Source organism: Phoca vitulina, unplaced genomic scaffold (genome assembly GCF_004348235.1).
Source record: "Phoca vitulina isolate PV1807 unplaced genomic scaffold, GSC_HSeal_1.0 scaffold67, whole genome shotgun sequence".
NCBI lineage: Eukaryota > Metazoa > Chordata > Mammalia > Carnivora > Phocidae > Phoca > Phoca vitulina.
The window spans coordinates 9,756,784-9,783,444 of record NW_022589770.1 but is presented as its reverse complement, the minus strand read 5'-3'; the positions used below and the strand labels follow the sequence as shown (position 1 = coordinate 9,783,444).

Below are 26,661 nucleotides of genomic sequence, written 5' to 3'. Positions count from 1 at the left end.
TTTTTTTATTTAAAATCTTTTACATTAAAATTTATTGTATATCTCCTTTATAAGCATATGGTCTGGGGAAGAAAAAGAATATATTTTCTCTTTTGTGTTAGCTTCCTTGACAGTAGACAAGAAATATACTTTCTATTTTGTCCTGATTGCTAGGAATCTTAGAACTAACTGTTGGGCTTTCGTTTTTTATTATCTTTGTTTGTGTGTGTTTATATGGGTGCATATATTTTTATTCTAACGTACTACAAATAATTTTTAGCACTTATCTTGGTACAAACAAACATACAAATAAAGATGTGAGAAATATTTTGGTTTTATAACAGATGCTCATTTTTAAAACATTCTTTGTTAATATGTTTTATTAAAAATGTCTTAAGACAGCTCCCTTTTTCCTCTCTTGGCAACTGATATGATTAAGTCAAAGTTGTATTAATTTCTTTTTATATTATTTTTTCTTCTTTCTCCTCTTAAGGAACTTTCTCTTCTTCAGAAACTATTTTTTTAAAAAAATGGTATGTGCTATGGTGAGCGCTGTGAATTGTGTAAGACTGTTGAATCACAGACCTGTACCTCTGAAACAAATAATACATTATATGTTAAAAAAAGAAGAAGAAGAATGTAGCAGAAGGGGAAAATGAAGGGGGGGGAATTGGAGGGGGAGACGAACCATGAGAGACGATGGACTCTGAAAAACAAACTGAGGGTTCTAGAGGGGAGGGGGGTGGGGGGATGGGTTAGCCTGGTGATGGGTATTAAAGAGGGAACGTTCTGCATGGAGCACTGGGTGTTATACGCAAACAATGAATCATGGAGCATTACATCAAAAACTAATGATGTAATGTAAGGTGATTAACATAACATAATAAAAAAATGGAGATATTTTACTATTTCAGCCTAAGGGATATTTTAGTGCCATCACTACTACTGACAATGAACGAAGTTTGCATGCCTTGCTGAAGCACCATAGTTGCAATTAATCGTAAGGTGAATGTATATGGTGGTTTCAGTTTAATTCTTAATGGGCCATACTGTACATAATAAAATTACCACAGAGAATTGATGAGTAGCATTTAATTAGCAGAAGACAGCCTAATCTTAAAGACTACAATATCTAATTTTTCAAAGACATAATAATTCTTAAGAAAAACACAAAGCATAGGAGAAATACAAAGCGGTATACTTACTTAGACTATTTAAGCACAGAACACAAGGGTAAATGGAAGGGAGGCTATTGACCTTGGAAGTATTCCTGGATAGTAGTAGTTAAGAGCAAATTAAGGGTCTGGCTGCCTGGTCCCACCTCCTATCTTCTCTATCTTAGCTTTGCTTCCCACATAGCAGAACCTGAAGCACTGTTGAATCACAGACCTGTACCTCTGAAACAAATAATACGTTATATGCTAAAAAAAAAGAAGAAGAAGAAAAAGAAGAAGAAGAAGAAGAAGAAGAAGAAGAAGAAGAAGATAGCAGGAAAGGAAGAATGAAGGGAGGAAATCAGAGGGGGAGACAAACCATGAGAGACTATGGACTCTGAGAAAAAAACAGGGTTCTAGAAGGGAGGGGGGTAGGGGGATGGGTTAGCCTGGTGATGGGTATTAAAGAGGGCATGTACTGAATGGAGCACTGGGTGTTTTGTTTTTTGTTTTTTTAAAGATTTTATTTATTTATTTGACAGAGAGAGACACAGCGAGAGAGGGAACACAAGCAGGGGGAGTGGAGAGGGAGAAGCATGCTTCCTGCTGAGCAGAGAGACTGATGCTGGGCTAGATCCCAGGACTGTGGGATCATGACCTGAACCGAAGGCAGACGCTTAACGACTGAGCCACCCAGGTGCCCCAGCACTGGGTATTATACACAAACAATGAATCATGGAACACTACATCAAAAACTAATGATGTAATGTATGGTGATTAACATAACATTAAAAAAAAAAAAAAAGAACCTTAAGCAATGTTTTCAGCGTCACCCACTACTTTACTTAGAAACAGAAGTGAGGGAAAAGAAAAATAAAAGAGGGAGAGCAAATATAAGAATGTGTTACTAACCTGGCCATCACTTAGTGTCAAGATGACTCAAACTCATGAGATTATCGTCCAAAAGATAAACTTTGCTCAGGATATTTATTCTGAGGTTTGGAGTAGAATTTAGCCTCTGGATCCCATCTTTTAATGATCAAATTTCACCTACTAGATTGTGATTTCATTTGCATTTCTGGGTTGGATATATGGTGGCCTTGAATATACTCACATCTCATTCTTCAGGGAACAGGAAAGTGCCAAAGTAGGAGATAAATGGTTTTCAGAATATCCATGGGATAAGACACAATTGGATTATACCTGCTGAAGGTGGTATAATCCCACACGCAGTGGGTTATCAGAATAGTGGCTTAGTCTGGAGCAAAGAGTCAAGTTTGCCAGAGATAGTGAGGTTGAGATAATCTCCAGTAGCACATGAGAAGTGTCTGTCTGACCAGTCCTCAGATCTACTGATGCGTTCCTTAATATTCAGCTACTGAATATAACATGGTACCTCCATATTTGTAGGATGTCCTCACTTCTCTCCCAAGAGATGAGATACATTTCCAATCAGTCACGAAATTTCATTTAGAGGCATTATCTCCTTTAAACCAGTTCATCTGTGAAGCAGTCCTCATTTTATTTTTATTCTATATGGATTGTTGACAGGAAATACTCCCAGAAGGCCATAGGTATAACCTTGAAAGAGAATGTCAATGCAATTGAGGTTAATGATAAGGGAATTCTGACCATGTGTTCATCTGATTTTCTCATGCTTTCTAGATCTGCTCAGATCAAAACCCATATACCATTTGTATTGTACGATGGGTTACTGCTTTACATTCCCAAACTTATGACTCAGCAGGTCTAATAATACCCAAGTTAGGATGAGGAAGTGTGGTTACACAGACATCTGGCATCCCATGGTCAGGATCTTTCCATACTAGGACCTAGTAGAATACTAGAAGGTTTTTTTTTTTCAATGAAAATTAATTTGTTGGCTGTAGAAAGCTTGACTTTGCTCTCCAGTCTATGATTCTACACATCAATTTTTCTTACGGGGGCTTGCCAGAGATTCAATATAGCATTTTAAATATACCATAGATATCTCTAGTGCTATCAGATCTTCTGAGTCACATACTTTGCATGATAGAGCAGCTTGCACCGTAGTTTGACTTTGCAGAATACTTTCTTGCTGTTAAGTTCTGCTAAAAAGTGTCATTTTATGAGTCATTCAATAAATGGTTCATAACAGTATTTTAAAGTATGTTATATGCTGCTTCAAAAAATCCAAAGAGGCCCACCAACTACTATAAGTAAGAAATGTGAGGTGCATTAAATTTTTACTCTTATTAACAAAAATGTTCTAATATGCTCTAGTTGACTTAAACCCCTAAGGTATTCCCTGATATGACAGGATCCTGCCTCTTCAACAGGATTTTTCCTCACTCTCTGGAATTCTGCTATCTTCCTAGGGCTTATAGAACACTTGTTATTTCCTGATTATAGGGTTTAATTAGAGTGATACATAATTATAGTAACCCAACATGATGTTTTGCAGAATAACAATAGGATCAGTGTTCCTGCAGAACATATCATGAGCATGAGAATTATTTAACATAGCCCTCTGACAACCGGTGAATGCTGTCCCTATTACACTATCCCTACTATGTGATGGCAAAATAGTTTTGGTCCTCTTTTCTGCTAGATCAAGAAAAATGTAAATGCCAAATAAATTCACATGTGTCAAGTGCCAGGGGAATGTGGTATTGCATCAATAAATATAACATATTAAGCATGCAGTTGCACTTGGGGCTATATCTTAGATAATTAGGGTAGTCATTCCATAGCCATCTATCAGTCAGGATCAATTTAAAAAAATTATTATTTATTTATTTGAGAGAGAGAGACAGAGAGCACGAGAGAGTCAGCACAAGAGAGGGGGAAGGCCGGAGGAAGAGGCAGGCTCCGTGCTGAGCAGGGAACCTGATGTGGGGCTCCATCCTAGTTTCCGGGATCAAGACCTGAGCCAAAGGCAGACTCGTAACTGACTGAGCCACCCAGGTGCCCCTGGGATCAATTTTCTTAATTGACTTTCTTCTAACAGCATAGTAGATGAATTGAATGGGAATATCATAGGAACCACTACTCCTGTTTTCCTTAAGTATTTGACGGTGATGCTTATCATTATAATTCCTGCAATATGGTATTGCTTTTATATATTCTCCAGGACAGAAGACAACTTCTAGTTGGCTTTTTGTGTGTATGTGTGTGTGTGTGGGGGGGGTTAATATGGAACACTTCACGAATTTGCATGTCACCCTTGCGCAGGGGCCATGCTGATCTCTGTATCATTCCAATTTTAGTGTATGTGCTGCAGCAACAAGCACAGTGTTGTTTGTTTGTTTGTTTACCAAAATGGTTCTTACTCCACAGATCATAGATCTATGTGAGGATTCTGTCAGGTGTTAAGTATATCGGAATTCAATTACCCGCCTAGGGACCTGGGAAATAACTGTAGATTAGTTGTATGGACATGTTAGATACATTGCATTGTGACACAGTCTTGGGCCAAAACTCTACCTATCATCAGGCATCCAAGGCCTCTGTTCCTGGTATTTCAGTTCCTCCATTATCAGTCTCAGTTCAGAATCTTTATTTATCAATCTTTAATTCCTGTTTCCAACTATACAGTTATACTAGTATTGGCCACAAGTCCTTTTTGGAAAAGATCAGGGAAGTATTTATCTAATTTACTTGTAGTAATATGACAGAGTTCATTCTCAAAGGGACCTGGATTCCCCTTCAACCAATGGCTTTTTGATCTGTGAACTGACTTAAGTTTGGAATTTTTGTGAGGAACCACAACTTTCCTTTTTGATGGCTGATGCCAGTTATCAGTTCAAAAGTTATCATCTTATTTATTTATTTATTTATTTATTTATTTATTTATTTATTTTTTATAGGTCAAGAAACACACTACTCCACTTATCTATCTTTTCTCTAGGACACGATGATTTATTGCTATTATCACAGACATGTATATCAAGACACCCTGACTTCCACTATAGCTATATTAGCTATTAGAGTAATTAAATCTTTCTTGTCTCTGAATATTAAGTGCTTCCACCTATACTTTTCTATTTCAGAATCCAATTATTCTTCCTTACCCTGGAGAGAGCACAGTTTCATGGCATCATCTTCCACTGACATTCAATCTTATGGAGGACAGGAAACATTAAGTTGGTTTTTCCTTCATGCCCTAACAATGTTTCTATATTGCATTACCCCAGTGAAGGAAATGGCCTCTTTGAATACTATGGGAAAATAGTTTGATGGTACATTCTCAAGTTGTACATCATAATCCATCTTAACATCTCTATTCCTTGAGAATTTCTTTCTCCCTTCATATTTTGGCAAGGAGGAACTGACATTCCCACCTCATTCACTGTAGGCTAAGATTGTATTCAGGCTTCAAGGAGTCACCTCAACAGATTCTGAGGATTGACTCTACTTCATGTATTGACTCTCATTTTAGGACTGAGTGGTTCAAATTCAATAAATTCTCCCACATCATTGTGTTTGCTGTGGTGTGCTTCCCAGTTCTGTAATCAAGACTGAGGTATGATTTAACCTGGCTCTTGCCAGTGCTGGTCAATGCTTCACAGCTGAGTCTGTTTCTGAGTCTTGCCTTTGGCCACAGAGAGCTGCCTCAACAAGTTCTTCTCCCACCAGTGGTCAGCACACATAAATGAACTGAACTGCTCTATGAAGCAATCCACAAGCCCTTTCCCTTGATTCAACCTCAGACAAATTAGGTGCTCCAGATCTCTTCGTGGGATTGACTGAAACCCCTTCTTCAAATGTATCACAGCAGTTCAGTTTCTCCCTTTGCCCAATCCTGTTCTCCTCATTAGCAAACAAGTGATATTTCCAACAGCACTTTTCAGTAAAAGCTTGTATGCAAATCTCCATCTCAGAGTCTATTTCCCAGGGAAGTCAACCCATGCCAAACTTAATATTTTACAACTATGTTCTGACACTTTTAGGATCTACTACCACAATTATCCCACAGTTCCTATCCTGTACATGTCAATCAGTTCCTACGGTTCCAATCGGTGATTAAATAATTTTGTCCTGGAGGGAGTACTGATTCCCTTGCTTTGTAAGGGGACTGGAAATAAGTGTTGACCGGGCAGCTACTGAAGAGCACAAGAAATATTTTGGGAGGCATCTGCCTCCATGAGGTCTTCTCAGGTACTCCAAGCTAGAAAAACTGCTGTCTTCTGTCAAGGGGGAAAAACTGTTTCTGCTTTTGTTCAGGGGAATATGGAGTTCAAAATTCTCAGTTCTGTCCAAAAACAACCCCCATCTCAATTCTCAAAAGCTTACTCTTTCCCAACTGCAATCCTAAACTAAATAGATGAGATCTCTCAAGGCAACATATTTGGTCTCCTTTGTATTTCTTTCACATTTAAAATTGAATCTTGGGTCTGATTTTCTGCAAAGTGCCCTGTACTCATAGATGTTAAGGCTCTGCATACATGAAGCCCTACAGGGCCTCTGGCTTTCACAGAGTGCCTCAAGTTGGCAATTGACTACTCTAAGCCTATAATTTTCTCCTTCAAAGATTCCAGTATCATTAACAAAAGCCAGCCCAGTCCGCAGTCCCTATAATTATCATTGTCCCATACCATATAAGCATACAGCCACTGCACATCCTAAGGTCTTATCTTCCACCTACACCTTATCCCAATTAACCACAAGGGAAAGCCTTAGTAATAGTGATGTCATGGTATGCCAGAGCTAATCATCAGCCCCTGTAACACTAGCAAAGGTATCCCTATTGCAATGAGACTGGTCAGTAATGCAGCTTTAATAAATTATCCTAAGGATCCACTTTCTAGGGCCATTGCTGATATCAACTGTCTTAGACTATTTCTTAGAAACAGAGCCTGAAGCAAAGACTTAGGTGTTAATGCTTCCTTCAGGAGTATGATCTTAGGGAGCAGGGGTGAGGGCAAAGGAAAGTGAGACAGGGAAAAAGGGAGAGCTGATTCAGGGGTGCAATCCCAAACTAACCACTGAATAGTATTCAGTGTGATTGATTGCTTTGTCTCATGGGAATATCTCCCAAGAGGGCTTATTAATGACTGCTCCTCAGGACAGGCTATGCATGGGAAAGGAATGGAGAAGAATTTATTCTCTTCTTGCTGCTATCTCCTGTTGGCCAAAGCTTCACCTTCAGGGTTATAATTTCTTCCTACTTCTAGGTTGCTTTGGTGTAGGCACCAGATGCTCCCATGGAATCTGATGCCTCAGCATTAACAGGAAGTCTGGGGAAAGGGCAAAAGTTGTACATAGGGTCTATGAGGAGAAGAACATTAATGCTGAATTTGAATTTGGTCAGAATCCGCACAAAGGGGATTTCTGTAGCTGTGCCTGAGGGTGCAAAATTACCCAAATGCCTTTGGAACAGGTAAAGCAAAGAAGATATGAAGGAATATTTAAATGTCATCTGATAAAACTACTTACTAACTTTGTGACTTTTTTAAATATATTTTTTAATTTTTATTTTTATGTTAATCACTATACATTACATCATTAGTTTTTGATGTAATGCTCCATGATTCATTGTTTGTGCATAACACCCAGTGCTCCATGCAGAACGTGCCCTCTTTAATACCCATCACCAGGCTAACCCATCCTCCCACCCCCCTCCCCTCTAGAACCCTCAGTTTGTTTTTCAGAGTCCGTCGTCTCTCATGGTTCGTCTCCCCCTCCGATTTCCCCCCTTTCATTTTTACTTTGTCCCTTGTCTCCGTTGTTTCCTCTGTAACATGGAACTGATAATTGTACTATCTTAATTGGTTGCACTATGAATTATAAGATATCTTATTTGTAAATATTTGTTTACACTTCTTAGACCGTTAATTAAGTATTAATTATTGTTGCTATTTCTGTGAAGGAAAATTTTGGCAACCTAGATGAAAACTTGAACTATCTCTAGTTATTATTTAATCCTTTTGTAAAACACTGTGCATATAGAGTATCAGAAAAATATTTGGTAGAGGAACTTGGGGTATTTAAGTCATTAAGCAGTGAGGGAAATACTCATTAAATTCTGGGCCTGAATTGGTTTCTTATTTTTACTTAAAAATAGAGATAACCAGCTTGCAAGATAACCAATATAAAAGAAAATAACATCTTTTTCTTTCTTTTACCATTTCCATAGAAATAGAAAAACCCAACCATACCTTTTTCTAGATTCAATTTGTACTAAAAATGATTGTAGACTAGTATGTTTGGAGACTCTTTCAAGGTTAAGACACCTACTCATATGCACATCATAGTAGAGATCAGATGGTTTTGCCTTCTTGATATGCAGTATGTATTCCTTCTCCTATCAGCAACTTAATTTACTCTTGAGAAACATCTGTCCCATTACTGGGTTAAGTTAGTTAGGAAAGCTAACCTCATTCTTGGATCCAGGGGTGAAATGTCATGCTGCTCTGGCCAATCCATATGTTCAATTTCTCATAGTGATTGACTATCACTTCTCGGCCTTTTGGCTAAGACCAAGTATAGTCTCATAGTGATTGACTCAGGAAAGATTACATGACCTGAAGCAGTCCAGTGAAGACCAATCTCAGTATCTGTTGGAGACATGAGTATCAGGGTTATTGAGAATGTAAATGTGAGCTTGAAGCTCCTATGCACATACTTCCTTTATGTTGGGAATTTTTGTCTGAATGATGCTAACAAAGTGAATGCGGAGTGAAATTATGGCAAAAAGGAAAAAATGAGGGGTGAATTTTTATGACAATGTTTGAAGCCTAATTCCAAATATGCCTAAAGCTTGCATTATCCTTAGACTATCCAGTTATCACCACTACTACTATTTTTTTTATTTTTAACTTTTTTTATTATTATGTGATGTTAATCACCATACATTACATCATTAGTTTTTGATATAGTGTTCCATGATTCATTGTTTGTGTATAACACCCAGTGCTCCATGCAGAACATGCCTTCTTTAATACCCATCACCAGGCTAACCCATCCCCCCACCCCCTCCCCTCTAGAACCCTCAGTTTGTTTCTCAGAGTCCATAGTCTCTCATGGTTCTTCTCCCCCTCTGATTTCCCCCCCTTCATTCTTCCCCTCCTGCTATCTTCTTCTTCTTCTTCTTCTTCTTCTTCTTCTTCTTCTTCTTCTTTTTTTAACATATAATGTATTATTTGTTTCAGAGGTACAGCTCTGTGATTCACCACTACTACTATTAATGCTACTCATACTACTTTGATTTAGTCTTCTGTTATCTACAATCAAATGAATATAGGTTCATTATTGTATATTTTGTTTCATTAGTTGCAACAAATGTAACTATTGTTATAGAGAATGTTGAAACTGAGAGACATTAGGTGTGGGATATATAGGAACTCTCTGCACTATCTTTACAATTTTCTGTATCTAAAACTATTATAAAATATAAAGTTTATTTTTAAAAGTATTCTGCTTTGTTATGTCATTCTACCCAAGGGTAAGTGGATCCTCTTGCTAATAAATCTGCACTTAAGTCAAGAAGGTGAAGGACATGCTTTTCTCTAATATTCACACTTGGGGAATCTATGCTCCCTGAACTTATAGATAGAAAAATTTCAAAACACACTCTATATGGTCAGTTTTAGGCAAAAAATTTTCGGTGAAGAGGAGATGAAAGAGAAGGAAAAACATAGCATTTCAATTAGTCATTCTGATTTATGGTCTAGTAAACAAGGGTTTCCTTTCTATGTTGCTTTTCTAGTCATCTTAATGTCTGCTCTGTTTGTTATAGAATACTATAACTAGATGGAGGTGTTTTATTTTTTGTCCTTTCTGTCAATCTTGTATCAATCAAGGCTCTATTTTTAATGTGTCATTTCTTATTTGTATTGCAAATTTATATACTTTTTCCCTCAGAGTATTCTCTTCAGGCTATTGTATATTTAAGTCACAAGATAATACCTCATCCTCAAATAACAGACAGTAAGCATTATTTTAAATGGTTGTTAATTCAGTTATGTACTTTCTAGCATACTATTAGAATACAACTTGAAGGGGTTCAATAACTTCAATTCAAAACAAAAACAGTGTCACTAAACAGAATACACTTAATTAAAAAAATCCTAGCCCCTAATCTTATATCTTGTGTAATGTGGCTTTTATTTAAACTGTTTTGATCTCTTTTTTAGTACTTTTTTAAAATAAAATGGATCTGGTTGATTTCATATAGGGGTAGGAAGTTTATCTTAAAAATTTGTGAGGCCCTCCATGCCTCCAAAGCACCTCCTATGGTAATTTTGTTAACAATATCAATATGGTTCAGAAGGAATACAAAGAAAATGAGAGGTAATATTTATAAACTGATATTCAAAATAAAATGTTGCAGTTTATGGATTTAAAACCAGGCATTGCCATGAGAGAAAGGACTGCCTTTCCATGTTCCCGTCGAAAATATTGTTTTCTGGGTTTGAGAGCTTAAATGATAGAATTTGATGTGGTAGAAGTTATAAGAAAAGAAGTAGTAGAAATAAATCACCTCTATTTCTGCAGGATTTTATTTATTTATTTATTTATTTTAAATTTTTGTTTATTTATTTGACAGAGAGAGACACAGCAAAAGAGGGAACACAAGCAGGGGGAGAGGGAGAGGGAGAAGCAGGCTTTCTGCTGAGCAGGGAGCCCGATGCGGGGCTCGATCCCAGGACCCTGGGATCATGACCTGAGCCGAAGGCAGACCCTTAACGACTGAGCCACCCAGGCGCCCCTCTGTAGGATTTTAGAAGAAAAAAGTAGAGGTACAAGGAGACTAAAGAAGTATACATCGGGGCTTCTATATGCCCTGATTTTTCAGCGCTGGAACTGCAATGCATGTAGTGGTTAGAGAGTAAATGTTCAGTCTGCGTTTGAGGCCAATTCTGGGTGGGATTTGCCCAGCCAATCATTTGGGATGTAGGGAAGAGACTCTTGTACAGAGTGCCCTGAGCTAATATTGGAGGCCTTCACATAATTGGGGGGTAGAACAGTGTTGTCAGGCAAAAAGAAGGCTTATTTTATACTTCCAAATGTTTCTTTGTTCCTGTGTTTCACTGACATGCAGAAGATCAGAGGACAGTGTCGAGAAGGGCAAGGTAATCTCGTAGTAGATACTACCATTAGACCGTGGCCCAGATGGAAAAAGCAAATATTAAAAGGTCAATTCAAATTGGAGGATCCCTAGAAGCTAAGAAACAACAACAACAAAAAAAAATAAGAAATCATTTGCTGCCCAAATCAGCAGCTATTGTCAACAGAATTGGGCAAAACAGCAGCTCAGGTAAAGTACACCTTAGCATAACAGCTAAAGGCACATTTGACCCTTTCCCCAGTGTCACAAAATCACGTCATAAGCATGACTATACTCTTAAATACCCAGATGACATCTTAGAGGATATGAGAAAATTGATGCATTCGAGTCACCTAGAAAGATATTTTCTGATGTAAAATTTTAATGTTTGGATTTTACTGAGATTAGCAAATACAAGTAAGCTTCATTTTCCTTTTCCGCCACCTGCCCATTGGATGGGGTGAGAAATGTGGGGTAGTTATAGAAAAAGTACAGAATCTATATTTCTTTGAACATCTGAGTGTAACATGAGTCATTCTGCAACACTAAGAAACACATGTTTTTGACTTCTCAATTTCAGACTACTTTATCTTCAGATCAGCTAAGCTTCTCTTAATCTTCAGTTTTGCAGTCAATTTCTAGAGGCAGTCACCAAATTCAGATTGAATTTTGGCACCAAATCTAACCATTTTTCCCTGTTGCTATGCTACAAATGTCTTGAAACAGCCTCGGATAGTCATTGTCCTAGATCCTGTCATTCTAGTTGCTACATCATACCAGTTCTATCATGACTGAGTGAATCTTATTCTCACAGATTTTCTTTCCAACAACTTCCTCGAAATCATTCACATAACTTTTCTTGCTTTTTCCCATTATTTCCCACCACATTTCTCATTGCTGGACTCCAAGGAACATTTAATACCAAGATGCGTCACACTTTTCTATCTCCTTTCAATCAACTTTTGTTCATTACAAAACTGGCATTCCTGAGACTTGTGTATATACGATCGTACTAAAATAACTTTCCTACATCCAAAAGGCACAGATGGAAGATACATAAAATTAACTGGGAAAGTGCTTATTAATTACCAGGGAACACATACAGAGCCAACAACACAAATTTACATGCAGGAGTCAATTAACTAATGATTAGGGACACTCAAAGGTCTGAAAAGGGCCACACCTTCTGATCTCCCTTAGGTCAAAAGCAATCATTCTCACCTCCTTGTTCTGAAAGCACATTAATTGCACCTCAAGCATACACATACTTCATTCTTCCCCCTATTACTGCTAGTGGTTTGTTTTCTTTTTCAACATTCCTATGTTTTATTCATCTTTTTCTAGCATATTTTTAAGGCACTACTTTGCAAGATGTAGATACTGAATGCTGTTTGTGGAATTGAATAGTAACTATTTTTTATGTCTTAATGTGTATATGTACACACACACACACACACACACACACACAGTAAGCAAGACCTCTATATATTAAGTTCCTATAAAATGACCACATTAGCTGTATGCTTCTTGTGAAGATGGGAGAGGGAGCTAAGCAAAAAGGAAGGAACAAGAAATCTACCCAGATAGGAAAAGAGAAAAGATAGCTTTTTCATTTCCTGAAGTCTCAGGCTGAGTCGTGCGTGTGACCATGGCCTCTTGTGAGAGACACCATTTGGCCAAGAGGATTCCCTGAATATCATAACTCTATGGGTTTTAGGAAGTGTTTGAAATGAATGGTAAGGCTGACCTGAAACCTTTACCTTTATGGGAAGGAGATGGCAAACAAACATTTGTTGTGAGCCTACAATGTGTCAGGTCTGTGAAGGGTGTGCCACTTACATTTTTTTTCCTCAGGGAGACAAGACAGTCCGTATACCAACTGAAACTTCAATATATTTTACCTGAAACATCAATATATCTTACCAAAATAATCACTCAAGTAGCTATTTATTTCCATCACAGCATTGGTTTTGCAACAGTGTTTGATTTGTAACCATGAGCTCTGTTGATTCCAAATATTTTTCAATAATTAATCCTCTGGTCCATAACTCATTCCGGTTTTCCCCACTCAATCTTCAAATTAAGAATCCCTGGTCACATTTTCTCTTAAATACGTGTTTTTTTTGTTTTTGTTTTTTTTTCCCAGATCTTCCTCTTTTTGACTTCTAATTGATGGTAATTCATTGTGCCTCTGAAACGGCTTTTTCCATTGTAGAGATTTCTTTACAAACTAAACCTCTTCTCAGCATGCTCCCTTTACCTCCTTGAAAGCCAATTTAACCAAACACAGCAATGCTAATTAAAACTCCTATTTTGCAATAACATAAGTTATACACATTTTACAAGGTAGCATAGAGCATCAGGTATTGTTATTCCAGGGAAAGGATTTTATTTTATTCTGTTGTGAATCTAACTTTTGTTCATTGTATTCATTTACTGTACTGCAAACTGGATGACTCCTGAAGATATAAAGGTAGCCACGGGAGACCTCGAAGCATAATAAGGGATTCAAATAAGACTGGAGTGCACTGTGGCTTGTGCTGGGAGAGGGGCTTCTACCAAGTATTCTGGGACATGCAGCGGAATGACTAACCCCACTATGGGGCTGTACCACCCAAAACTTCCAGATCTGAAGCCCTCATTTCCCCTGCTGTCAGGCTGCTAACAGATCTCTATGGAATCCTTCCTCAGGAATTATCCTCAGCTAAAGAGATCCACTTTGGCCAAGGTTATGCTTCTTCCTCTTATTCAATACTGTTCTATGGCCTGTTTCCCCTTCCTCGTGTAAGGACATCTTTGAATGTCCTTCCTGGCAATAGATCACCCAGCTGGGTAGGCAGAGGGTTCTGTTGCAACTCTATCACTGTTCAACCTCTTTGACTAATACTTCTTTATTTCTTACATGGATTGTTGCCGAAGGCATCCCCATTAAGCCTCCTACAAAGAAATCTCAGTCATGGAGTGACAAAGAATCCAACCTACAATAGGGTTAGATCAGGGAAAGTCTGTAAGTCACTTTGAGAGCAGTACAAACAGAACTGATGACCTGGTATTGTGTTTAAGGGGTACTTAGAGGCTTGCTATAGCAGGAGAAAACATACCGAGTCTGTTTATATGGTTGTATTAAGGCATGGGGCATGGTGGTGGCGTGAGAAGTGGCTAGCAGTAAGGTTCAAGGTGTGGGAAGATTCCTATCATGAAGAGCCACAGAAGCCTAGCTAAGGAGTTAGAATAGGCTTCAAAGCAGACGAGTAACATATTCATATTTCTCTAAGGAGGTAATTGTAATAACTGTGTGGGGAAAGAATTGAAGACAGAGAGATCTTGTGATGGGGAGTCCGTTTGACAGCTTTTAAGGTAGGCCATACTGAAGGAAAGAAAAAAAAAAACAAAACTAAAAGAATGGCGATTATATTAAGAATGATTTCTAGAAGATTGTTACAGGATTTAATGACTTATTAGGTGAAAGGGTTAAAAGAGGATTGATTTCAAAATAATTTTAGAAATTCCAGGTTGTGATACTGGAGAACCTATTGACAAGGAAGAAGTAAATGGGTTTGGATGATATCCTTACATAATTATTTTCTACCATCTTCAGAACCCAATACTAAAAATGTGGGAAAACAAAATTCAGGGAATCAGCAAAATGAAATAAAATCATTTTATGCGTAGGCTTTAGAACAATGCCTGGCACTACACTTATTAGATTGATAACTAGGTGGGTCTTCACTCTATAATTTATGGATGGACAGGCATGCTACATTCTACTAATTACCCCATCTCTCTTTGAGAAGTTTGAAAATGTCTTACAAATATATCCTTGACATATTTTGTAAGCTAACACCCAAACAAACAAAAATTTCAAAAGCAATTGTATCTTATATTTTATTTTTAAACTATTGTTACCTACACTCTTCTTTCCAGGGGCTTGTGTCATACTTGTGAAATCAATAGCAAAAAGCAAGTACTTCAGTAAGCAGAAAGTCAAGGACAGCTTCAAATTCTGCTCTGCAAAGGGTCTAGTGCTCCAGAGGCACTTAAACATAAAATGATGTATTTACTTTTCCTAAGCCTAAAAATATTTTAAGTTTTTAAGTATAGTCATCAAAACTTGGGTCTTCACTCCATGCATTTTTTTTTTTTTTTAAGTAATAGTAGCCATTTTTCACTGAATGCCCTTGTGTGCTAGGCAGTAAGTGAAAGACTTTATTTTTTTTTTATTTTTAAGTAAAAGACTTTATAAACATTGTCTCTAATCTTATTAGTAATCCTAAAGGAATTTTATTCATGTCTTTGATTTCCACCTCAGGCTTTGGGATGTTGAATAATTGGCTCGAAGTCAATGCAGACCTCTGGTTGCAGAGTAGGCTTTCACCCGGGGTTCTTTGCATTTACAGCTGACTAGCTAAGTCATTCCTGAAAATTATCCTGTCAATCCAAGGTGCAAGACAAATGGGGGTGATGTCTGCAGTTTTTGGTTATTAATTCACTGGACTGCTTTCAGGTTTACACAAAAACAGTGAAAAGTAAGTGAAGGAGGTAGAAATGTGGCAATTTTTAAGTTCATACAAAAGACTTCACCTTTAAGGACCAGAGAATGGTCAGTAATAACTAATTATATTTCTCTATGCAGACCAAGAAAAGGAGAGGGTGGTTGTTAGACTTGAAATCAGTGGAATCTAAAAGGAATAAGGCAGAATAAATCAAGAAAGGAAAACCATTATTCCTTTGTAGATAATTCACTCTATCAGTCTGTTATGTGTATGTGTGTGTGTGTTGTAGTCAAAGCATCTGATACTTTTATTTCATTTTCTCCCATATTTTTAGTACTTTTTTTCTCCCACACCCAGAAGAATGTGTGTTAGACTTAGTATGATTGATTTAAATGAGGCTGCTACTACTGTACCTGTCATTTAACTGTTAACAAAAGTGCAGTCATACAACATTTCTGCTGGGCCTTTCACCTCTTTTCATATAAGAACTGTCTTTCAAGTGTGACAATGGTGGCCAGTATGAGCTGGAAAAGAACTCTGAATGTCAACCTCTTAATCATGGTGGTTATATTGAGCCAAACCAATTTTCATAGCTTTTTCCAGGTATCGGCGGCATTAAAGGCAATCAGGAAAAGTATCATAGTTTTGAAAGATATGATGTACATTTAGAAATATTTTTTAAGGATGATTAATTTTCATTTTATCAATAAAATATTGCTTTTTGAGTATCTTTGCCAAATAGATTAAAATCAATAGACATAGAATAAAATATAATGATATCTATGTATGTCACACACTTCTGTTGCACTTTTATAACAAGAAAGTATTTTAAAAGATGAGAAAAAATAGAAATAAGCACCTATAACCCTTCTATTAGATATAAGGGAGGATAGTCATTTTCAGATATATTCTTTAAGACTTATTTTCCACTCAATTCACATAAATAAAAAATAATTTAAAAACTTTAAGAAGAAATTTTAACTTAGGTTCAATAAGGAGATATTCATTTTTATCAGGTGCTCTATCTATTTTTATTACTTCCATACACAATTCATGTTGTGTTTATGTTAACATGCAAGAGTTCAGCTGCTGGATAATTTTGAAATCAATCACACCAACATAAGTTACCTCTTACTTATGATTCAGCAATTATCTATTGCCTCCTAGTCAATTATGGCAAAACTCAGAGAGACTCCATGATTATCATTATTGATTTTACAGACAAAGTTAAGATGAACTTAAATTTTCTTACAAAAATAAAATAAAGTAAAATAAAATAACAAAAAAAAAATAGGAAACATAGGGGAAAAAGACTTTGTCAGTCACATTGCATGCTTTTCAATTTACCTTGAGAAGTATGTTAATACTATGACATTCTTTTATTTACACCTTTGCAGAATTAAGTGGATTTTGTTACTAAGGAGCTCAAAATGACAGTTGCCTTTCTAATCCATTAGCAAAATGTAAAATGCAATGCTGAATGTCACTATTGCCCTCTTAAACTGTACTAAGTATGGTTTTAATATTGATTCTTCACATGTCTTATACATTCCCCAGCGTTCAGTACTTTTGATGACAGGATGTACTACAAATCACTCATATCTTTCATCCTGATCTTTAGATATACATTTTTTATACATCAGTCAGGATTACAAATGCATTTTACATATTGGGAAAAGATAGCTTTATTGGAGTAATGCACCAGGAGAAATAGAAAGAATGAAAAGAGAAAAGGTGAGGAATATAGCTATCTTATGGGCTAAGGTGCAAGTATTAAAAAAATTATAATAATAGGAAGAGAAAAAAGCCACACCTGAAACATAATCCATTAAAGTGATTTCAGAAACAATAATGATACCTTAAAACTGTATAGCAATTTAGTTTCAAACTACTTTTACATACATTGTCTCATTTGATCTTCAGAACCACACTGTGATATCAAAAGAGGAGTTATTATTTCCTCAATCCAAACCCAGTCACTGACCAGTAATTATGAGAGATTATGTGATTTGTCCCAGGTTGTAGGGCTAGTAAATGATGGGGTCAAGATGTGAAAGGGTGTTCTGATTCCTGGCCCAGTGATTTTAGTTTACACTCCACTAAGGATATCTTCTGTTCATAATAAATATAAAAGTTAAAAAAAAAAACAACAAATATTCATGAGCCAAGAAATGTACCCTGATCCCCTGTTCTCATCCTTTTTTCTCTGGTATTCTGTAGGGAAATGTTCTAATATAAATTTGTGTCTGGAACAGTGCTTAGTATTCATGAGAACTCATTCAGTGTTTTTAAATAAATAGAAAAATAAGGAATAAATGAATCCACACTCTTGAATATAGTGCCTGAAGAATTTCTGATTCCAGGTCATTCCTATGAACACTGTGAAACTAGTTTATTTTTGCTTGTCCTGTCACTGTAATTATAGTGTTTTGTTTATGTGTAAGGTATTACACAGTGATTGGCTAAATTATCATTTGACCTTGCATATTACTGTTTATATACTAAATAGTGCATAATGAATATTCAATGAAAATGATATGGCTCTATCATACTGATAGCTGGGACATTTTCTTTTTCTTCCTGATTTTAATTCCTTCTACTATCTTAGAAACAATAGCCATAAGAAATATTATTTACTTAAATTTAGATTAAAAAAGGATTTGATCCATTGTTCTTGTCATTCTGATCTGGAGACATGTAATGCCCATTACATTGACCAATGAGTCATACACTTTATACTAAATATGACTATTTCTACCCACTAGGATATTTTAAAATTCAAATGGCAGAGGGTCATATGGGCTATATAAGTGGTTTATCTAATTCTGTATAAAAATTGGATTTGTTTGGTATGTGCTAATATTTCTCAAATGAATATGCATTATCAGTTATCAAAAACCATACACAGCTTAATAAAATTGGTAAAATGTGTGCACTGTTTTACAGCATATATTGATACTTCTTTGATCCTCATGCCAACCTCAAAAAAACCAGTATTAGGGTTTTGTAGGGGTGTGTGTGTGTGTGTGTGTGTGTGTGTGTGGCAAAATTGGCAAGATGCTCAACAAACTCATTTCATCTTTCTGCATCTATAGAAAGACCATAATTCCCATCTTTACTTGCAGTGATTTTGTTAAGTAAGGCCATGTAACTGGCTCTAATGAAATGTAGGTAGAATGGCGTCAGTGTCTATGGGTAAGTGTTGTTCTACAACTCTCCAATTTCTATCTCTTCTACTTCAATCATGATCAGGGCACTTATATTGAAGGTAGTGACATTTAGTAATGAAACAGCTTAGTTTTTAATTAAGTTTTAAAATTTTAATTCCAATATAGTTGACATACTGTGTTATATTAGTTTCAGGTGTACAATATAGTAAGTAATTCAAGAATTCTGTACATTACTCAGTGCTCATCATGATGAGTGTACTCTTTAATCCCCATCATTTCCCCTCTGGTAACCATCAATTTGGTCTCTGTACTAAAAGTCTGAGAAACAGCTTAGTTCTTAAAGTCATTTTTAGAAGGAAACCTCCAAGACAATCTCTGACACACACTGGATTTGAATGGATAGGAAAAATTTTTGTTAAGTTAAGCCATTAAGTTGTATGATTTACTCGTTAATGGTTCATGGTCTAGGTTACCTTAACTAATGAAGATATTGGTAATTTGAATTGTTGCTATGAAATTACAAGAAAAAAGAAATTTGTAGGCTTAGAAGTCAGAAAATGGTCAGAGGAGAAATTGAAATTGAAAGCTAGAAAGCTGATGAATTGTATCATGCAGCAGCAAAATATTTGATTACCTCTGATAACTCTGAAAGCAGACTATGGGTCTAAGGATTATGGGTCTAGAGAAATAAGTTGAAAATCATTATTTCAGCACATATTGTTGTTTTTTATTGATTTAAATAGAAAGGGAGGGACGCCTGGGTGGCTCAGTCGATTAAGCATCTGTCTTTGGCTCAGGTCATGATCCCAGAGTCCTGGGATCGAGCCCCGCGTTGGTCTCCCTGATAGGTGGGGAGTCTGCTTCTCCCTCTCCTTCTGCCTCCTCCCCCCCACCACGCTCATGCTCTGTCTCTGTCTCTCACTGTCTCTGTAAAATAAATAAATAAAATCTTAAAAATATTAAGAGTTAAGGAATTATAAGAAAGAGTGATCTTAAGGAATAGCTGGAAAGATTGTGAGAAAAACTGAATTAAAAAAAAAAACAAGAGTTTGGGGCTATGCACTGTTGGAAAATCCAACTACTTCTGATCACAGACAGTAAGATTAATAAGAAATGTATTTTTTAGCAAGAAAATTTTCAGTTAAATAAAGCGACCCAGGGAAAATATCAGATTAGGTTGTAGCTTTCCCATTCAAGTCTGAAAGTTTCAAGATAGCACTATTAAATTGAGCGAGACAGACATGGGATTGAGGAAGTAAAAAAATATAAGTGGATTTGAGAACTATGTCTAATAAAGAACTTTAAGCGTGGAACAGACTGGAAGCAAATAGATCTGAAGCCTACTAAGTTTTGAGGAAAATTAGGATCATAAGATTTTTTGTCTTAAAACAACTCTTAAGACATCAACCTTCATGAGCAATAGCCTCATTTCCAAAGCTCTGCAGAAGTAATGTGCCCCTCCACCAGACTACTATATATATATATATATATATATATATATATATATATAGTAAGTAAATAATACAAGTAAATAATGAACCAGGAAGAACCTCCCAGAATGTGGAGTCAGGGGCCACGGAAAACCATGGACAAGACAGTTCCTTCCATAAAGCAGATACAGAGATCATCAAAACTCAAAGTAATTCTGGCACTTCTAAGGTAGAGAGATTGTACAATGCTAGTTCAGTGGGGTTTCAGAATTGCTAGAAAGCAATGACTGGAAAGCCTCTTCTCAAATGGGAGTATTTATTTTGGTTATCCAGTCACAACTCCACACATTGTGTGTGGGTGTATATGTCTACAATCAAATAACTTTGTGGTTCTAGACCAAACAGGTCACTAGGATCCCAGGGATAAGGATATGTGTGGCTTAAAGATCATGGGCTTTGAGCTGGATGCAATAACTGGATGGGACTCTGGATTGTCCCTTTTTAGTGAGAAAAAGTGTGTTCTAAGTGTAGAAAGAAAAGTGACAGATATTTGAACATGAAGAATGATGTCATTCAATGCCTACATAGCCAATAAACCTTTTCTGGATACTGTGTTTTTGAAACTGTTTTAATTAGTTTGGCATCTTATGAATAGATAATGGCTGTGTGACTGGTTTCTTCAATGTGGGAACAGTGATGTGTGTCAGTCCCAGACCTGGATGTGAAACTCCTTGCACAAACGTTCACGTTGTCTTCTGCTTTTCTGACAACCAGGAAGGCCACTTAAGAGATGGTGGCATAAGATGCTGGTAGCCTGGTTCACTTGATTAGTGCTTAGAGGACAGTCACCAAGAAAAAACTCCAACCTAAAATATACTCTCTGCATCCTAGAAGTAAAATTTTATTGAATGAATCTACTAACATTGTTACCTGAGCTTAGTACAGCCTGCCCAATCTAATGACTATGTCTCCCTCGGCCAAAAGATTTGGCAGTGTTTCACACATTTTTGTGTGTTGAGCACCTAACAGAGTTCTTGGCACATAACAATAAACAATTTATGTTCAAAGGTTGTTTGTTTATGAAACGGGTCATCAATATTGTGAAGAAGATAATGCATCATAGCCTAGGTTTTATAGAGAAAACAAAGATCACATGTGTATCTGGTAATTTGAATTATTGCTCCCAATTCTTCACTTCCCTGTATAGCAGGATATTTTCCCTGGACAACTTTTGGCCTGTTATTTTTTAGAGAGGTGTCTCTTTGAGGTCAGAATATATTTGCCTACTGCATTGATATTGGGTTTGCCATGTGACTTGCTTTAGTCAATAGGATACATGTGTAAATCACAGTATGCTAGTTTCCAGCTGAGAAGTTACAAAGCATCCAGGTTACCACTTGCCTCTGGGGCTTCATTTAGGCCATGAAAATAGTGCACCGAGGGAGCTGCTTGTCTCAGAAGGAGATGTGTGGGAGGATATGAAATCATCTGCAGTCTGGAGGCTGGCTCTGTTGAATCCTTTTAATCCAGCTAAGATTGGTTAAATCTCAGAAACTCAAAGAACTGTGATCTATGAAAGAAAGAAAGAAAGAGAAAAAAAGAAAAAAGAAAGAGAGAGGGAAAGAAGGAAGGTAGGAAGGAAGGAAGGACGGAAGGAAGGAAGGAAGGAAGGAAGGAAGGAAGGAAGGAAGGAAGGAAGGGAGAGAGAGACAAGCTGTTGTTCTAGGGCAATGAGATTCTAAAGCTTGTTTACTATATAGCAAAAACTGCATTACTGTAAATTCCATAGCTGAAAACAGAATTCAGTGTTCTGACTTCACAGTGGGAAAGATTCATTTTGAACTTAAACAGTAATTTAAATAACAGTGATTCTTCTATTCAGTTTTTAGCAAATATTTAATTTGGAATGCACCTTTAGGTTTTAAGCTATTTTATTTTTCTTTGTTGATAATTATTTTGCTTTTTTAAAATTATTATTAAAAAAGGAACTTTTAACACTTTTATCTTCATTCAAAAGCAATTTGTTTCCACAATTATAAAAATTGACAAGATAAAAAAGAAAGAAAAAAATTACAAAATGGTCATTTTCAAGTACGCTATTTTTCTTTTCTTATGAAAATACGCAACTCTAATGGATTTTGTTAATGCTTCTCGGGTCCTCTATGGCATTTAAGAAATAACATTCACTGGAGTTTATACACTATAACCAAGTAATTATTGTTCCATCTTCAATGTGTCCATTGAAGGAATGCTAATCTATGTTTAATTTTTTAAGGTTTGCTTCATATATTCCGTAACAAACTATTTAATAGGAAGGCCAAGGAGACTCCTAATTACTTGAATTTATTTTTAGAACTTTCCTCATTAAGTTAGGCATTAGAAAAAAAAGGCTTTTATAATTTTTCCATTGAGTATCACCATTGTGCTGTTGTCCCTTTGATAAACTTTTTTTGGTGTGTACTTCATTGTTTATTTTACAGTAAATCTTTTAACATACAAATCTCCTTTCCTCTTTTAGTCTGAGCTAGATTTAAGACCTCTTCCTTAAGTGACCATTCTTTCAATTCAGTCAAAAAATAATAAAAAGTCTTGGCAGGAAGAATGAATTTACTACTCAATTAAACTTCCTAGCAAATGCAGACAAAATAACTATACTGGTTGTACATTTAGACACAGCCCCTGTGGTGTTAAAGTTTATTGTTTCATACACTGAGGCTAAGATTAGAAGACCCTCTAAATTACATATACTGCCCGTCTTGGTGTGGTATAGATGATGTGTTGGTATAGAAAAGATATTATTGCGGGAAGTGTTAGACATTCTAACTATCTGTGAAATCACTAATGCAATTATTTTTACCAGGTATATTTCCTACTATGTATTTACTAATTGTTTAATAATAATTAAGCAAATAGGAAAATATTATCAGAGCAAAGAGTATGCATTAAATAGCAGGATTTTGATGTTTATAAATATTTTTTGATTATTTATTCCAGTGTTTTCTTTTTTTTATTATGTTATGTTAATCACCATACATTACATCATTAGTTTTTGATGTAGTGTTCCATGATTCATTGTTTGTGCATAACACCCAGTGCTCCATGCAGAACGTGCCCTCTTTAATACCCATCACCAGGGTAACCCATCCCTCCATCCCCCTCCCCTCTAGAACCCTCAGTTTGTTTCTCAGAGTCCATAGTCTCTCATGGTTCGTCTCCCCCTCCGATCTAGCAAATGCGAAATTGTTCTGACAACACATACACTATTCAGTAGGGAACATATGTCTTATGAGAAAAAAAATTTCTTTAATCTTTCCATCTTGTCTTCATAATCCTATATTTAATTTACCTTAAAAGTCAGAAGGGAGTTTCACTTTTCATAGTTGTGAAAATGAATGTCAGACAATGGTTTTCAAGTTTATTCAGCAAGGAAAACTTCTCACATTTTTACAAGTTTCCCATTTAAAAAGCTTCTTTTCTTTTTCTTTTGAACTTGCACTGGTGAGTTAGCATGACAGATTTTATTCATTCTGAAATGGTAGAGGAAACTCTGATGTTATCTGCCGGAATATTGGAGACTGTTCCCAAATTACTTATTTTACATTTGAGTTGAAATGAACTGTGTCAAAGCAGTTCAACTATAAAGAAGGAACAGAAAATAGGATAATATGATCCTAAATTTTTACCCTGACCTTTTACCAACACCTGTGTAGCCTATGCAACAAAGCTCTTACGGCCTGGGACCTCGTATTACCTTTGTATCATGAGTACAGGGTACAATCGTGGTACTATTGGCATTTGGAACTAAATAATCATTTGTTCAAGAGGTTGTCTTGTCCATTATAGTATGTTTAACAGTGTAAGTGACCTCCCCCCGCATAAATGTCTCTGATTTAATGCATGTAAGTCTGGAAGATGGTACTTCATTCTTGCAGGATATTGCTTCAAAGCTGGTGCTTTAGTTTTTCCTTCAGGATGCCATTTTAATACTGTGTCAGGTCAGCATCATCTGTGTGATACATTATGAATTACAACAATGAGTGAATCCTGTGGTCAGAAGCTGCCTAGGGATTACATGTCTGTAGATCAGGCATCCTATAAGCACGTGGATAGTGGGGCTGGCTGAGGCCCAGTAGAAAGCAAAGACAAGCCCTGACCTAGACTAGGTGTCTATTGCTGTGTAAACAAAACCACATGCCTGATATAATAGAAGGATCCAATAGAGTCAACTTGGAACCAAGTGGCCATTTGGTCTACTCGAGGAATAGTGCCTTATTGGAAGTAAGCACTGGTCTTTGTTACAGGTATTGAGGAGATTCAGAGGTAGTGGTAACAGTAGTTGGACTAGTCTAAGTAAGTAGGAATCCATGCATAGCTTTTGTCCTTGTCATCATAGCCTTGTCTTTTATAACCCATTATAATGGTACTATGGTAGCTCCTGAAAGTTCTGCATCAGCTAACATCAAGTTGTTGAGCGCCACTTCCATTTGAAAGTTTAGTGCCTTTCCTCTAGTGCATTTTTTTTTTTTTTTTTTTTTTTACTCTAGTGCATCTTTTCTGGTAGGCATTCACACTTTATGCTCATTCTCATATGTCCATCCACATGCCTTTTCTCCAGACCTCCTTGTAACTAATCTTCCAATCTTTTTCCCTCCAAGTTCTTAACCAGCTGACCCAATTTGTTTCTGCCCATTAATCTATATATATTATGACCACAGGTTAATTCCCCTTCTGTGCAAAGTAAATATCCAAGCGTTCATGCATCATGACTAATCTTGAGTAAGGCTCTAACAGGGCTACCACTTCTTTTTAGCTTTTTAGCTTTTAGCTTTCCACATAATATCCTAGCCATATGTAACACAAGCTTTGGAATTTTACTCTTTTTAGAACTGTTGGTACATGATTCCAACAAATGGTCATAGGTATGAGCTGGAGGAGGGGAATTGGTGCAACTGTAGTGGGGGGATTACTGGGTAGCCTGGGCTTCTTTCTTATGAAGTTTGTTCTACCCTCTGACCCCTTCCCTGAATGCTCCTAGATACATTCTTTCTATCTTAACAATGATTTCTTCTGAATCCACAGAACTTTATGATTTGGTGCATCTGACAGTAAGTGCCAACCTCATGATGGGCAGTTCCAGATGGTCAAGCCTTTTTTCTGTTAGTGCTCAATGGAACTCCAAGGGAATGAGAACTGTTTCTGATCCTATGTCTTAACTGAATAGCAAAAGGATATTTAGTCCAAGGGAATGAGAACTGTTTCTGATCCTATGTCTTAACTGAATAGCAAAGAAGATATTTACTAAATCAGTGGACACATACCATGTCCCTGAGATCTATTAATGTGCTTTACCAAAGATACCATATCTGACACAAGCTGCTGTGGGAGATGCTGTCCACCCTGGTCTATAGGCACTTGCTGGGATTCAAGATCCACCTGGTATCTGGGGGGCCAGGCTGATAAATTAAAGAGAGATAATGATGGAAGCAACTAATTATACATCCTTTAGATCCTTTGGTGTGGTACCTACCTTGGTTATTCCCTCTAGTATGTGATGCATATTTTTTTGGTTTGTTTTATTGTCTTAGCTGGAAGAGCAGTGGTAATTTCAGAAACTTCTTCATGACCTTCTCCACTGTGATTGCTCTTTTCCCCACAGGTGAAAGACACAAATTCAACTGTTATTCCAATGGTCAAATATGTCAATGTCAAATATACATTTAGCTATGAGGGGGACTTCTACTGAGTGGGTGTGTGGACTCAGTGGGCAATTTTAAGTTGCATTTTTGTCGGGAATCAATTACCTGATCCCACATGACTCCACTTTATCAGGGGAATCATAAGGTCACTTCAATTCTACAGATATTAGTTTCAATTTAAACTCTGTGTCCAACTATCCTCAAAATGTCTATGTAGGCACCTTTTCCTAGTGCATAGTAAATAGTGGATAAGTAATGGCTCAAGCAAGTGACCATAGCTCTCTTTGAAAGGCCTGGAGAAAACATTATAGTATATCCTTGCCAAAGTTGCAGCATTTTTCAATACTGGGACCCAGTCACCTCTTCAAATAGTGGTTTCTGTATCTGAAACAGCTTCACATAATACCTACTTCCCTGAGCCTTTGGATTCTACCCTCTGTTGTCTGTCATGGTGATTCAGGCATATTAATACCTGAATGGATTAAGCTGTGACTTAACTCTGATTATAGCTCTGAAGGGTAAGAGAGGAGGTGGCTCTCCTAAACTTCTGAGTGGGCAACTGTTGTCTTATGGGGTAAATCCCTTTGTATTATTTTCTGATATTGGAAGAGTGCTATGTTTTAATGGGACAAGATGGGCCATTTCTGAAGGTTCAGAATGTTAAAAAAAAGACTAGGGAGTCTAAATCTTCTAGGGTTTTCTCCCAGAA

General features: G+C 36.7%; 1 non-coding gene across 1 annotated transcript; it reads right to left on the bottom strand.

Moving 5' to 3' along the window:
• Positions 1–4,301: 4,301 nt before the first annotated feature.
• LOC116624498 lies at positions 4,302–4,405 on the bottom strand. The gene has a single exon (XR_004297906.1). It is a non-coding gene; the product is annotated as a U6 spliceosomal RNA (small nuclear RNA).
• Positions 4,406–26,661: the final 22,256 nt, after the last annotated feature.